General features: G+C 45.9%; 1 long non-coding RNA gene across 1 annotated transcript; it reads right to left on the reverse strand.

Moving 5' to 3' along the window:
- Window positions 1–151: 151 nt before the first annotated feature.
- On the reverse strand, window positions 152–2,334 carry LOC134456300 (uncharacterized). The gene is made up of 3 exons (XR_010036304.1): window positions 1,623–2,334; window positions 614–692; window positions 152–204 (listed from the first exon to the last, which is right to left on the reverse strand). It is a non-coding gene; the product is annotated as an uncharacterized LOC134456300 (long non-coding RNA).
- Between the last annotated feature and the right edge of the window lie 11,228 nt (window positions 2,335–13,562).

The raw sequence follows: 13,562 nt of genomic DNA on the forward strand, positions 1-13,562 counted from the left end.
CTGGACAGTTCATCTCTTGTTCAGTATGGTCACAGCTGAGGGGGAGAAGGATTTCTTGAAAGATGATAGATATATACATATAACTGAACCAAGTGTTTCTACACACCGTATTGAACAATAATCTTCTCAACATTAATCCAAGTCTCTCTGTTGGGGCTGGAGACATCTCCTCTTTGGGGGTGGTCTTCCACATGATGGTGCTTTCTGAGAATAAATATAAGAAGGAACAAAAAACACCAACAGCTTTTAAAAACAGTTAATTACAACGCCACTGTCCTACAGAACACTTTAAATCTCACTTCACATTGCATTATATTACAATTAGCAGATGTAGACTCTTGCATGGAATAATAGTGTTGAAAGGCAATGTAGGTACATAAAAGCAGTGCCTTAAGGAGAGAAAGCGTCAATAACTAAGTTAAGAAAATGTGTGTGTGTGTGTGTGTTTTTTTTATTTTTTATTTTTATTTTAGCCTAGATTAAAAAGTAGTGGCAGATGGGAGAGAGTCTAACGTCTGGAGGCAAATCGCTCCAAAAGTACTTTAACAACATATGGTTAAGGTAATTAAGAAAAAAAGCACTTAAGTTATTTGTTATATACATGTAAACTTACACTATATTCATATCCCATATTATGGGATATGGGTGTTCCTGCGTTGGTCTGCCGTCAGGGAAGTGTACTCCGCACACACCTAAGGAGGGTGGGAATAAGATGAGATAAAAAAATATATAATTGGCTGTTACACATGAAACAGAAAATTATCTTTGCCATGGCTGCAGTCATTCTCACAGACATTAGACAAAATACAGGACAAAGCAAGACATGTACACTGAGGTTGGATAGCGAAAATTATCTTTTGTTGAGGAAGGGTTATTTTCAGTCTGGGTGTAATTTTCAGTCTGGGTGTTGGGGACATGTCCATAGGCCCTACCACTTTTGAGATGAACCTAGCTTGTCCCCACCACTTTATTTCCAATAGAATGGCAAACATTATTACAAATACAAACATGCTGGTCGATTTATGAGATGAAAATAAAATTTGGGCTAGGTTATGGACAAAACAAAAGCTACCAAAACCTAGCCTGACTTCTTATTAAAGTCAGTCACACAACCTGGCTAGCTTTGCCAAAACTCCGCTAGCATAACAAAAGAATTAGCTAAATTGCCAGGGTCACATTTCCATTTCAAAGGGCACACATACACAAATAATCGTAAATAAACACAGAAATGTACCATGGCACACAGCACAGATAACCATGGGGCTCATGGTGCTACCAAAACCTAGCCTGACTTCTTATTAAAGTCAGTGTAACCTGGCTAGCCTTGCCAAAACTCCGCTAGCATAACAAAATAATTAGCTAAGTTGCCAGGGTCACATTTTCATTTCAAAGGGCACACATACACAAATAATCGAAAATAAGCACACAAATGTACCATGACACACAGCACAGATAACCCAATCCTGGGGAAACTTAGGTATTAATGAAAGAATGCTAAATAATAGTAGGCCTAACTAGCGTTAGCTAGCCAAGCTAAATAATTGTTGCCACCAGTTTATGTTACATAGACACTGGCTTACAATACTTAACTACACTAACCACCTAGAAATAAGAATACATACCCTTGAATACTTGTTTGGGGGCAAAGTCCTTTCGGTGTACGTTTTTAATCCACATCTTGCGAATGTCTTCATCCTCAGCACGGCCGGGGAAGCGGTGTACACCGTAGGGCACACAACAAGGACAATCCTCTTTAAACTGTGGACTATGAAGCGCACATACGCTCTTTTTCCACATTTTTAGCTTTCTGCTGTTATTGTGACATCCGATTACGGCACATGTTAGTCCAGATCCAGACATATTTGTACAAAGATGATGTGAAAGTCAGTAACTTCATACGCTTCCGAGTTTACGTCAGGGAGCACTTCAGTAATGGCTCTACTTCCAGTTATTTATACAGATCTATGTTGGCTTAGCACTAGTAGCCTTCTCTGCGTAATAGAAGCGCAATGTCTTCAACCTTACGCTCGAACGCCGGCTGATGTGATTGGCTGAGCACATTTGTGTGTCAAATACCGTCAGGACAGTCTCAAAAATCCACACACAAATACAATGGAAGTCACAAATATGTATAGGGCTTGCGAATATATGTAGACCGGTTTGCAAATTAATAGAACTGCGCTGGCATTTGTGAAGGGGGTTACATTCATTTGTGCATCATGAATTATATTTGTGAATGTTGTTACATTTGTTTGTGGATCATGAAATGTATGAATTATATTTGCGAATGTTATTACATTTGTTTGTGGATCACGAAATATATTGGTGAGTGGTGTGACATTCATTTCTTAATATTGATACTGATCTCTCTCCATATGTGTGTGTGTTTGTGTGTGCGTGTGCCAGTGTGTCTTTTTTGTGTCTGTGCATGCATGCACGTGCGTGTGTGTGTGTGTGTGTGTGTGTGTGTGTGTGTGTGTGTGTGTGTGTGTGTGTGTGTGTGTGTGTGTGTGTGTGTGTGTGTGTGTGTGTGTGTGTGTGTGTGTGTGTGCGTGCGCGTGTGCACAAGTGTGTGTTTTCTAGGTCTGTGTCTCTAGGAAACAGAAGTGAGGATACTGCTAAAGTGGTGAGTAGAGTAGACAGTAGGAAAAGGTCAAAGAATGGAATTGGAACACACTCTCGCAAAACACATACACACATTAAACATACACACATACTGTACACACACATGGTACGAGTGCACACAGAGATCTCTCAGAAACTCTCCCTCTCTCTCTCACACACCCCTTTCTGCACAATTGCACAGACACAACACAACACAACACAACGCACGTGCGCCCGCACACACACACACACACACACACACACACACACACACACACACACACACACACACACACACACACACACACACACACACACACACACTGTTGGCTGTAAGTGTTGGCTTCTGCTTCATAAGTAGCACCTGCACCAGCTTCAGCACACTAGGCTCCACACACTACTGAGGCCTACCATCAAAGAGCTCAACTTACTCACTCACTCACTCACTCAGAGCCCAAACTCACTCATAGGAAGTTATGCTCTCCACGCAAGAGTCAGTCGGCCGGCAAGGCAACTAAAGCACACATACCCAGGCACTCGTCCAACACACGAGAAGCCAACAGACCAGCAACAAGGATAGACTGACACTCAGGAAAGCAAACAGGCAGACAGACAGATAGACAGGTATGCAGGCAGGCAGACAGACAGATACAGACACAGACACCGCCAAAAAGTGTGCAGTTCACTGAGAAACCAACAGACTAACAACAAGGATAGGCTGACACTCAGAAACACAGACAGACAGACAGACAGACAGACAGACAGACAGGAGAGCCACACTAGACGGACAGACAGGCTGGTATTCAGGCAGACAGACAGACACAGACACAGACAGGCCGTCAGAAAAGTGGTCAGTTCGCTGAGAAACCAACAGACTAACAACAGGGATAGGCTGACACTCAGAGAAACAGACAGACAGACAGACAGACAGACAGACAGACAGACAGACAGACAGACAGAATAGTGAGCAGTTCAGGCCGGCAGACAGGCAGACCAAAAACAAGCAAGTAGGCAGAGACAGACAGACAATAAGCAGTTCATGCCAGCTAGACAGACAGATATGCTAAAAGTCAAACAGACGTGTAAAATAGGACAGCAAATCAACTTAAACAAAGAAAACTATTCAGACAGGCAGACGAAGAGTCAAGCAAGGAGGTCAAGGAGACACACAGACAGACAGATGACAGGGCTGAAACCCTTTTTGCTGGAACACCCCTTCAATTAAACAATATTTGAATACTTTAACAATACTTTAATACTTTAATACAATATTTTCGTCACAGATGTGTTTCAACTAGCTTCCGAGAGAGAGAGAGAGAGAGAGAGAGAGAGAGAGAGAGAGAGAGAGACAGACAGACAGACAGACAGACAGACACACAGGCAGACAGACACACAGACGATCTGGCAAGACAGACATTTTAGTCATAGAAGCAGACCTACTGTATGCATGTGTGATCGCAGAAGGGAGACACATGAACCATTCATAGAGGCAATCGCATTCAAGCCTCAAACATGCATGGACACCGATAGCACAGACATGAGAGGGCAAACGAGCCGATCCCAGAGATATACACTGACATGGATTTGCAAAGACACACAAACACAGTCAAAACACTGGCAGGGAGAGGGAGAGGGAGAGGGAGAGGGAGAGAGGGGTGAGCTGATACAGTCGGCAGTGGTGGTGGTGGATGAGTGTATTGGAAAATGGCATCGCAGAAATAGGCCAATGGATGCAGACATGATCCATCCACACACGCAAACACAGACACACACATGCACATGAGCACACATACACGCGCATAGCGCACACACGCACACACACACACACACACACACACACACACACACACACACACACACACACACACACACACACACACACACACACACACACACACACACACACACACACACACACACACACACACAGGGGGCTTTTTACTGATAGTGCATGTGTTGGAGGCCAAGAGGTTGGAGGCTTGAAGTGAGTCATGCAAAGTTGACAGTCAGATCACTTATTGCCAAAATAAAAAAGATACCACAGACTTGTGCCCAAGTGTGTGTGTGTGTGTGTGTGTGTGTGTGTGTGTGTGTGTGTGTGTGTGTGTGTGTGTGTGTGTGTGTGTGTGTGTGTGTGTGTGTGTGTGCGTGCGGTAGGGACATGGAGAGGGCAGAGAGAGAGAGAGAGAGAGAGAGAGAGAGAGAGAGAGAGAGAGAGAGAGACAGACAGAGAGACAGACAGGCTGCTGCAGACAGACAGAAAGTAAGAGTGATAGTAAGAGAGATAGTAAACGAAGGGGAGACAACTTAACTGGAAGGTCACTGATATGCAGAGACAGACAGGTCTATCAGTAAACATGAGACACATCAGCAAAACACAGTGAAGGAAGGACAAGCGAGTCAGTGAGTTGACAGAGGACGCAGGCCTACAAAGACAAAAGGAGACAAAATCACACGCACAAAGGCAAAACTTGAGGGAGAAATGCAAACGTTAAGAAGATAGCGAGCGAAAAAAAAAAGATTGCTGCAGCAGTTTATATAAATAATGAAGTGAAAAGAGGAAATAAAAGGGTAAATAATAAAGGAAGAATAAAATAATAAAATAGGAATAAGAGAAAGTGATCCTGATGCTGTTTAAGTATTCCACACAGGTATATGGTAGGCTGGAGCCGGGAGCTGCCACTGTGAGAGTGGAAAACTACAGCTCACAGGTGAAAACAAGCACCCTCAGACAGGACACAGGGGAGGGAGGGATGAAGAGAAGGAGATAAAAGGGGAGAGAGAGAGAGAGAGAGAGAGAGAGAGAGAGAGAGAGGGAGAGAGACAGAGAGAGACAGAGACAGAGACAGAGAGAGAGAGATTAAATAAAAGAATACTGTACTGAGGACAGAGACACAGAGAAGAAGGCAAAGGGGAACAGAGAGACAGGGCTTTAAGAATACATAGGAGAGACTGAAAATGCACACAAAACAGCCACATTGCTCAGTTTCCAAGGGTGATGGAAAAGAGAAGATAGAAGAAGATAGAAGAGGAAGAAATAAAGAGAGAATATTGCATGTGACCAAGTGGCTCTGTTTGGGTCACTTACGTTTTTAAAAACAGGCGTCAGGGTGGTGCAACCCACAATGTCACTATTGTATGAAGTTAGTGAATTAAGTAATAATTGTACAACATTTTTGTTTCATTTACATGTAATATAGCGGGGGGGAAAATGAATCGATACTATATCAGTCGCATTAGCTGTGGTTGCACCACCTGACTTCTGCTACTAAAAACGTCAATGATCTGTTTTGCCGTTTCTGCAACTGGATGTCCTTCCTGTTATAATCTCTGTTTGAGGTATGCATGCACTCTGCATGTGAGTGTGTTGAAGGGTGGCCATTCAGCTGCTTTACAACAAGTTCTGCAGCCAAAAAAATCTTTGCGAGACACACTAGACGCTGTCTGTCTCCCTGCCTGCCTGCCTTCCTGCCTGTCTGTCTGTCTGTCTGTCTCTCTCTCTCTCTCTCTCTCTCTCTCTCTCTCTCTCTCTCATACAAACACTGGTGTACTGGGCCAAAGTGGGAGGAAGAAAGGCTCCTCCTTTTTTTGCTACAGAAATAAAAAAACACATCACAGCACTGTAACACCACTCCTCACGTCTCCCCTCTCAGCCCCTCCCTCATTCGCTCTCCTCTCTCTTTTCTTCTCTCCTGCCTCCTTTCTTCTCCTCCTCCCTCTCTTCTCTTCTTTTTCTCCCTCTTCTCTCCGCCCTCAGTCATCCTCTCTCTTGCCTCTCTCCTTCTTCTTTTTCTTCCCTCCTTTCTTCCCTCCACCTGTAGTGTCATAATTAATCCTGGGGGAGAGACACTGATAGGGCCAGCGAGGTGGTGAGCAAGCCTCTGCCCCAGAGCCCCCCTCTTCCCTCCATCACACACACACGTACACACATATGCGCGCGCACAAACCCAGTGGGACAGCAGCACATACAAGTCTGGTCTTTGTGTGTGTGTGTGTGTGTGTGTGTGTGTGTGTGTGTGTGTGTGTGTGTGTGTGTGTGTGTGTGTGTGTGTGTGTGTGTGTGTGTGTGTGTGTGTGTGTGTGTGTGTGTGTGTGTGAGAGAGAGGGAGAGATTGTGACAGAGAATGTGCACATGCATTTGTGTGCATGCACATTTTTGTGTTTGTGTACATGTACCCACAAAGAATTGTGTGTGTGAAAAGTGTGTGTGTGTGTGTGTGTGTGTGTGTGTGTGTGTGTGTGTGTGTGTGTGTGTGTGTGTGTGTGTGTGTGTGTGTGTGTGTGTGTGTGTGTGTGTGTGTGTGTGTGTGTGTGTGTGTTAGATGTGCGGCACAGAAGGTACAGTAGGTGTTGCAGTGTTTATGAGGAGGGTTTTTTGCAGAGAGAGAGAGAGAGAGAGAGAGAGAGAGAGAGAGAGAGAGAGAGAGAGAGAGAGAGAGAGAGAGAGAGAGAGAGAAAGAGAAAGAGAAAGTGTTCCCGAAACACAGCTGAAAAACATCAATTGCAGGTCTACCCTCTACTTTTTCTTCCTGGTAACATAAATGGTAATGGTAAACCTGGTACTTAGTAGCCTAAGTGAAGGTTTCTTGCACACCTCCTTGGTCAGGTGCGTAGGAGTGGAATTAAACCATGCACATGTGAACAGTGTGCGGGAGCTTTCTTTGCTTTAACAATGGTAAACCTGGTAGAGTGAGAGAGAAGGGTCGGGCAGAAGAGAGAGGGAAAGAGGGACAAAGGCAGGGAAAGAGAGAGTAAGGAGAGAGAGAGAGAGAGAGAGAGAGAGAGAGAGAGAGAGAGAGAGGGAGGGGACGGAGAAGAGACAGAGAGGGAGAAAGTGAGTGGGAGAGTGAAATCCACAGCCAGCCAATGTGCTGCCTAACAAGAGGGAAAATGTCAGAACACTTCAAAGTCCGACACACGTTGTCTGGCAGTGTTGTCATGGTGATCGGACGTCAACGAACACTGGGGGGGCAGATTTCAGAGATACCAACCATACCCCCTCCCCCAACACCACCACCACCCCATCTCCTTTTCCCGTCCCCTCTCATACCTTCTACCACCCATGGTACAACCACACCACCACATCACTCTACCTGACTTCAAGTTGGCCACTGCTACCGAAAATAATGTATTCCCGATATGTATTCTGCCCTACATGGATGGAAAAAACAATGGCAGGGGTCTAGCAATATTCACATACTGTATGATTGATGCTAGTGTGTAGAAAACACACTCAAAAAAGGTTTCTGCTGTATTTTAGACCCTTCTTCCTCTTCCATAGTCTGCCATAATGTCTGACCCTCATGCCCTGTACATGACCATATAGTATAACATTTTTGTGCAGCCGTTTCCAAAGAAATCTCGCAGATTTTGCAACTGAGATGTAGACAGTAATTCAACACTTTGAAAGCCGAATTCAACACTTCTACAATACTATTTGATCTCTCTCACTAAGTGCTGACATAACACTGTAAGACCCACTGTGTATTAGTGAAATGACTGTGTTATTTTGTATTTGCAAGTGGCTTCTGTAGCTGTCCTCAATTAGCCTGTCTTTTCTACCAGCACAGTCATGCACCCAGCTGAGCAAATTGGCCTATTTGGGTAACTGGCCGAGATGGATTGAATTTCAGATAAATTATCCTGGTGTATCGTAAAGGTTATTTGCACTGATAGCTAGCCTCTTATCTGTCTGATTACGTGTCATTAGAATCAATCAGCAGGTTCCAAAAATGGTTGAATGAATAAAAAAATATTCATGGTTTTCAATCTCTGACTCTCTTAAGGAGTTCTATCTCTGCCTGGGCAACCAGGCAGCCAAGCAGGCAGACAGGGAAGACAAAGGGGCCAGTTGTCCTGGGACCAGGGGGAGAGGGGGCCCAACATTGGCTCCTCATTACATTATATGTCTTGGATAGGGAGGCCTTTCAGATGACTTTGTCCTGGGCCCAGCAACAGCTGACAACAGGCCCCCATGCCTAAGCAACCCGTCCCAACCCCCCCAGTATACTGTACCTGAATGACACCTCCACAGAGCCCCATGTATTTATGGAAATATGCAGAAAGCGCCTCAGTCAGCAGGGGAGACCTGCTGTGGGATGGAAGTGTGATGGTGCTAAGGCTGACAGAATGTGTGCTGGACCATGCACTGGTGTATGGGGCCAATTGGTGGGCGGTGAATGCATCATGTGGTGCTGGTGGTGTGGTGTGTTGTTTAGTGCCCACGCTTTATACCTGCTGCCTGGCAGCAGAATGACATGACAACATGATATGACATGTACCTTGCCACTCAGTCTTCCTTGCGGTAAGAGAGGGAGGCTGTGGGCCATGAGGAGAGGGAAGTGTTTAATTCACTGCTCTGCCTCACATCCATATATTATGTACATACATACATGCATACTGTACATACATACTGTACATACATACATACATACGTACCCGCATGCACAAGATTCTCTCTTCACCCACTCCAGTTCAATTCATTTCTCTGCCTCATACAGGCGGTCTGACAGACATGCATGCAGTATACATACTATAAGTACCTAAGTATGCAGACATGCGTACATACATACATACACACACCTACCGGTATGCTACGGAGGTCTACATCCATACAGACAGAATCTCTCTCTCTCTCTCTCTCTCTCTCTCTCTCTCTCTCTCTCTCTCTCTCTCTCTCTCTCTCTCTCTCTCTCTCTCTCTCTCTCTCTCTCTCTCTCTCTCTCTCACACACACACACACACACACACACACACACACACACACACACACACAGCCGTGTGCGTTTGCCGTGCCATGCCACACACAGGGCGGGTATTAGCTGTGGAAGAGGGGAGAGTGGCTCGAGTCATTCGCTCTGGAGGGGTAGTGTCCTAGATTCAAGCGCTCCGCCGTCTTTCCGCCTCCTTATCACTCCCACCCATAGCACAGCACTCTCCTCTCCTCTCTTTTCGGTCCTGTGTGTGTGTGTGTGTGTGTGTGTGTGTGTGTGTGTGTGTGTGTGTGTGTGTGTGTGTGTGTGTGTGTGTGTGTGTGTGTGTGTGTGTGTGTGTGTGTGTGTGTGTGTATGTGTTGTTCTGTACGTGAGTAAGTGAATCACCTCTCCTGTTTCCCCTCTACACCCTCTGCGCATCCGTCTTGCTCGCACTTCACTTTCCCTTTGTGTCTGTTTTACTTTGCCTACCTTCCTACCTCTCTCTTTCCTGCTCACCTCCCCTTGCTCCACCACACCACCCCTATACATCCCCACCCCCACCTCCCTGCTCTCTCTCTCTCTCTCTCTCTCTCTCTCTCTCTCTCTCTCTCTCTCTCTCTCTCTCTCTCCCTGCTGCTGCTGCTGCTGCTGTCCTTCCCCCTCCTGCAGCAGCTCTGCTCCGGTCCTGGCCAGTCCAGTTCTCGAGTCGCCTATAGGAGAGCCTTATTGACTGACTGACGGACTGACTGACTGACTGACTGACTGACTGACTGACTGACTGACTGACTGACTGACTGACTGACTGTTGGCGGACAGACGGAGTGTCCCCAGGCAAGACTACGGATCCACCACATGGCGCCTACTGCAGCATTAATCAGCATTACCATCAGTGGAGCCAGCCAGGACACAGGGACGGAGAGAGAGAGAGAGAGAGAGAGAGAGAGAGAGAGAGAGAGAGAGAGAGAGAGAGAGAGAGAGAGAGAGAGAGAGAGAGAGACAGACAGACAGACAGACAGACAGAGACAGACAGAGATGGACAAATAGACAGGAGAAGAAAGAGAAACTGAAAAAGACAACAGAGAAAGAAATAGAGATGCAGGCACAGACAAAACGACAAACAAGCAGACAGAAACGCTCACAGGGAGACTGATGAAGCTATATGCTTTCTATACTGTTAAAATGAAAGAACTTGGCTCGAACTGTCACTGCTGTGTACGGAATTCTAATGTTTCAACACAGAGTAGCAATACTAGATGAAATCAGATATCAATATGTGCCCTCCTGATCCCGACAGAAGAAATAAGAGGGATACGACCATAATAACACCTCATTGCATCATACTGCTCCGCCGTCTCTCTCTCTCTCTCTCTCTCTCTCTCTCTCTCTCTACCTGCTGGAGCTCCTCCTCAGTCACAGAGACATGCTGGCCCAGTTTGCCGGTCAGTGTCTATTCACCTGTCTGTCTGTCTGTCTGTCTGGCCAGGCATCTATAGGGTAATCTGGGAGGCTGTTTATTTTGTGGGGTTTTTTGCATTAGGCTACTTATTTAAAGCGACGCTCCATCATATCGGGAAATAAGCTCATTTTACACCTCCCCTTGACTTAAATAATTGAGTTTTACCTTTCAGCACCTGCTCACCTCTGTCTGTATTTCTCTTTATCTGTGTGTCTAGACAGCCATCTAAAGCATAGGGTAGTCTGGGAGGCTGTTTATGTTATCATTTTTTGCATAAGCAACTCATCCCCCTTTCCACTGTAACTTCTCCCTACACTGCCTGCACTTCAGCTGCATATGTCATCCGCATTGCTTATCTGAGTGCCAACATCTGCAGCCCAGAATGTGGCCACCAAAGTCCCCTTTCAAAATACGTTTTGGGGGGCTTGTATTTGCTTTATTTGAGACGGGACAGTAGTGGGAGACAGAAAAAGGGGACAATCTGGAAATTACCTTGGGGCGGAAAATGAACCTGGGTCCCCGGCGTAGCCCTAGCTTGAGCCACGGCCAAGGTCCAAAGTCCCTTCCAGTGTGTGAATTTTCATTTGCCTTGAGTTTCACTTCTTTGAATCCGGCACTCAAATTAGAGGTACTGTATGCGCGTGATTAAAAATCTGTCTTCCTCATGTTGCCTGACTATGGCATCATCTCGTCTAGTCTAGTACCTGTGCGCCTCACTGCAGGTGGGTACGTAGGCACTGACCCCTGGGTACATCTTTACTGACGTGCTAACAAAGGTGCTCTCCTAATGCCTTCCTCCTCCTAATGAAAGAGGTCATAGCAATGAAAGAGGCATGAATAATAGATCTCTCAAAGCCCATATTGTCTGGCATTAATATCCAGCAACCAGCCCCTAGATAAAAAAGAAAGACAGACAGACAGACTCAAGTACATCTGAGACAGATGTCTCAAGTATAAGAGATCTGCAAAACGTACAGAAGTGCTGGATGCACATAAGGAAACGTGTGCAAAATTAAAACCACTTCATGTTATGGGCTATACAGTTTGCATGCAAGTCAGTGATGTTTGGTTTTGAGGATGTCTAGACAAATACCATGAAATGGCAGTTACAGAGTACAAGAGAGGAATTAGGAGACACAGAAACTGAGATGGAATACAGGGAGAAAAGAAGAGCAAGGAGAGAAGGAGAAGGAGGAAAGCAAAGAGGATGAGGACACATAAAGGGGGGGGGGTACAATAGGAGAAAGAGAGAGGAGGGGTCTCTTTATGAACTCTTGAGCAGTTCAGAATAAACACATTCCAACTTTCCATGGCTGTCCGCACGTTTGTGCAACACAAGACAATCTATTGCAGAAAAATATGGGACACATGCATATGATTTGAAAATACATCTGGACACCAAAAATGGACTGAAATACGAGACTGTACCAGGAAATTCGGGACGTCTGGTCAACTTTAGACCAGAGAAAGAGAGAGACAGAGAGAGAAAAAGACAGACGACAGACAGAGACAGCATGGACAACAAAAGGAATTGCATATGTGACAAGGTGACAGCGCAAAAGAAAGAGAGGGATAGAGAGATTGCGAGAGTACAGAGGAGAGGGAGAGAGATAGAGAAAGCAGCATAGAATGAGGGAAAGACACAGAGGGAGAAACAAAGAGAAAGAGAGATAGAAAGAGACAAAGCAAGTTCAAGGGAGATTGAGATAAGAAAAGAGAAGGGGAAGAGTGATGACAGAGAGGTAGAAAGAGAGAGGGAGAGAGGGAGAGAGGGAGAGAGCGAGAGAGAGAGAGAGAGAAAGAGAGAGAGAGAGAAAGACAGAGAGAGAAAGACAGAGAGAGAAAGACAGAAAGAATGGGAGGAATGAGAGAGGAGCCGAACAGACCAAAAGACTGCACAGAACGGGGGGAGGAAAGCAGGAGAGAGAGGATGCGAGAGAGAGAGAAAGAGAGAGAGATGAGGGGGGGGGGGCCTCGAGGTCCCCTTGAGGGACCTCGACCCTCCTGGCACCAAGGCTCTACACAGCGGCTGCAGCAGCAGCAGCAGCGGAGACACAGGCAGGCGGCAAGAAGCCCGAAGAACCTCCGTCCGGTCCAGCTAATTGTGAGCTATTAGTCTGTGTGTGTGAAATTACATGTCTTATTAAATACAGAATTCCAAATGAGCCACGTTAAACACAAAAGTACTCGCCTTTTAATGAAGCTAATTTATATGGAAATGAGGCATAATCCGGGCATGATTCAGAGGGAGATTTATACTTATTGGGCATCGCTGGCCAAAAAAGGGGTGGGGGTGCGTGGTGGGGTGTAGAGTAGAGAGGAAAAAAATTCTGAGCGGGAAAAAGAAAGACTTTTTCCCCTCTTTCTCCCCAATATCCCATGGCTGTGCTGACTTTCCTTGCAGAACTGGGGGACTGTGTCTGTGCAGCAGAGTTTGTAACTGTATGCTGAGCTATACAAACTTCATCCATGTTGCTGATGGAGCAAGAAACAAACAACTGATGCCGGTGACGAGGGTGCCAGGATAGGGGGAGTTGAGGGGTGGCATATTCAGAGGTGGGTCGGCTTGTCTGTCTCTGTCTGAGTGGATGGGATGCTGGTGGTAGTGGGCAGGGCATGGCTCCTTACAGTCCTGATGGGGGCCCAGTACAAAATCATCTTAAAGGGCCCTCCTCTCAATGCATGCAATGCAAGGGACCCACTTCTGCGTTTAAAACATACCTGTTTGTCCCTCCCTGTCTGCGAGCTTGGTGGTGGAGTGGCAAAGGACAGTGGAAAAACACATACAGTGGGTGGGTGAGAGGGCAT

Source organism: Engraulis encrasicolus, chromosome 10 (assembly GCF_034702125.1).
Source record: "Engraulis encrasicolus isolate BLACKSEA-1 chromosome 10, IST_EnEncr_1.0, whole genome shotgun sequence".
In the NCBI taxonomy this organism is placed as follows: domain Eukaryota; kingdom Metazoa; phylum Chordata; class Actinopteri; order Clupeiformes; family Engraulidae; genus Engraulis; species Engraulis encrasicolus.